At 42.8% G+C, this 2817-nt stretch overlaps 1 non-coding gene across 1 annotated transcript; it reads right to left on the bottom strand.

Annotated features, from left to right (window-relative positions):
- Window positions 1-901: 901 nt before the first annotated feature.
- Window positions 902-1064, bottom strand: LOC115071794. Its single transcript, XR_003850872.1, has one exon. It is a non-coding gene; the product is annotated as a U1 spliceosomal RNA (small nuclear RNA).
- Between the last annotated feature and the right edge of the window lie 1753 nt (window positions 1065-2817).

Here is a 2817-nt window from a genome sequence, read left to right as displayed (position 1 = left end):
GTTACCCAGGCTGGCCTTAAACTTGGAATCCTTCTTTCTGCCTTAGGACCCCTTATCCAGTCCTGGGATCACAGACATTTGTCACCATACACAGATCTTTATGCATTCAAATAAAACATTTACTAAAGACAAGTAATACTTCAAAATTAAAGACAATATCTTTTTATAATATTTTATTATTTTATGTGTATGAGTATATTGCCTACATGTATGTAAGTATACCCATGTCTTGCAATGCCTGCAGAGGTCAGAAGAGGTTGTCAGATACCCTGGAGCTATAGTTACAGATAGTTTTTAGCTGCCATGTGGGTGCTGGGAATCAAACCCAGGTCCTTTGCAAGAGCAGCCAATGCTCCTAACTGCTGAGCCATCTCTCCAGCCTCGAAAGATAATTTTATATGTGTTATCCTATCCATTTGAATTAAAGTTGCTCAACTAATTTTTTTTCAGACAGTCCAAGTTCTACCCATTCTGTCTTGACTGGGCCTGTCTTTGCTCATCCCTTCCTGTCACCCCCAGTTAGTGTGGCTTGTGGTCCCCTTGATTTCTCCTGCTTTTGTTCTAAAGCATAAAAAAAGATGAATGGCTGGGCTGGAGAAATGGCTCAGTGGTTAAGAACACTGGCTACACTTGCAGAGGATCTGGGTTCAAATCCCAGAACCCACATGGAGGCTGACAACTTTCTGTAACTCCAGTTCAGGGGATCCGATGCCCTCTTCTGACCTCTGCAGGCATTACATAGCATGAGTGCACTTATATACATGCACACAATACACTCATACACATAAAATGATAAAAATAAATGAAATTTTAAAAAAGAAAAATGTGTGGCTAGGAAGAAAGGTGTGGTGTTGGAAGGGGTAATTTATAGGAGTCAAATGCAATTTTTAAAATATATTTATAGGGGAGAGCGTAAACACAGTCCCTCACTACCACAAATTATGTAGTTATGTTTTCCACATTTGGGGAAATTGCAGGGGTCAGAACACCTGGAGTGCAATGAATAATCCTCACCCTGGGAAAACACCTTCATGATCATGATACCTCCCCTGCCACGTAAGTATTGTCAAATGCAACATTAAACCAAGTGTGGTCATCACAGCTACAAGACTCTTATGAGAGACAGTCCCTGTCCTTTGATGATTCAACTTACAGTAGTGACAAAGTAGTATTCAGTCAATAAAACTGTACCTGGGATTTTAAATTTGGATCTTTCTCAGACCAAAAATACATGATATCCTACTTCCTGGCAATGCTGGTCAGTGGCCATGAGCCACAGCTCTTCGTCAGCCATATGACCGTAAAGGAACCTACTGATGCCTGAAGAGTATGAGGTGATTAAGCTATGGTTTTTGGTAGGTTAGGTGAGTCTAATGCATTTTCCATTATGACATTTTCTAGTTACAGTGTGTTTATTGTAACTTAACTCCATTATAAGTTGAGGACCACCTGCATTTCTACAGAATATTCAAATGAAATTCTTTTGCTCTTAGAATTTTGGAAAAGCCCCTGTGTTGGAGGATCCTCCAGTATCCCAAAGACAGGTGTGACCATCCTTGCAGGATATGCTTAGAAACCGTAGGTTCCCCCCCCCCTCCGCTGGTGTCAGTCCATTGCCCTCCTCCATGTGAGGCCATAGGAAGGACCAGAGATGCAGCTTTGAGAGCATCTTGGAGAGATTTTTCAGTGGGTGAGACAGAGTAGAGGGATAGTGGGGACATTTCTGTTTAAGAGAATCCCTCAGAGAAGTTGGCATGTGTTCACTGGAGTATGAAGGAACATATAAAAAATCTGAAGAAGGATTGCCACTAGCTTGCTGTCCAGGGCATGCTCCACGGTCATGAGTTGAACTTCAGAGTTTGGTGGGGTTAAGGTGCTTCCCTTTAATCAGATGAGAGCCCCCTCAAAGGGACCTGACTCCATCATTTTGTGAAAGACTCCAATGAAGAAGACTATGTTGACAGAAACTGACCCCAGAAGACAAGAGAGAACAGTCAGAAACCTTGGCACAGATGCTCCGTTTCTCCCTTTGAGAGATTCTTGGCTATGGGAGATTTTGATTAACCTGAAAAAAATGCTTCAGAAGCGATAACTGATATTTAAATCTCTACCCCAAAAAAACATTGATGCAAACTATAACTCTCCGATCAGGTAAGACTTTCTTGCCCCCCAACCATGCAAAGACAAAGTAAGGCAGAGCTGGAGGGGGCAGAGAATTTATGACTGAATATGTTTTGAAGTTTTAATAAGATACAGCATGCCAAACATGACCAGTGGGTTCTTCATTGCTGCTCCTGCTTGAACATAACCGTGTGAGCCATGGGATATCCTGAAGATTTCATCCAGGAGCAGGGAAGGACAAGTTGAGAGAACTAGTTTCATGGTAGGAAAAACCACGGTTGTTTTCTGTCCCCATCTCAAGTTTCATTTAGTCATCGAATCCATTCTGCACTAACTGCCAAGGGCCGAGTTGCAGAGGAGTATGTGTGTGGACACAGAGCTCTCTTGCCTTCTCAAGGATATCTGTCCGCAGTAGTCTCTTTCCTCATGGGCACTACTATTGACCTCTCACACTTTAAAGAAAACCCACCACCGTATAAAACTGACTTCTGCTTACTGATCTGGGAAGACTCTGGGAAGATTGCTCTGTTCTCTGTCTCCCTTCACAGTACAATCATTCCTTGCAAGAGTCCCCTAAGTGCACAGTCTACATCTCATTGTTCCCTCAGTCCACTGTGTGGGCTTTCCTCTCCATCGCATCACTGAACGAGACATTCCAGAAGCTGGAAAACACTAGGCAAGGGTGGCCGCTTCCTT

This window comes from Nannospalax galili, unplaced genomic scaffold (assembly GCF_000622305.1).
Source record: "Nannospalax galili isolate Female #2095 unplaced genomic scaffold, S.galili_v1.0 scaffold158, whole genome shotgun sequence".
Lineage (NCBI taxonomy): Eukaryota > Metazoa > Chordata > Mammalia > Rodentia > Spalacidae > Nannospalax > Nannospalax galili.
Note: the sequence above shows the minus strand (reverse complement) of the source record. Positions and strands in the feature narration are given on the sequence as shown.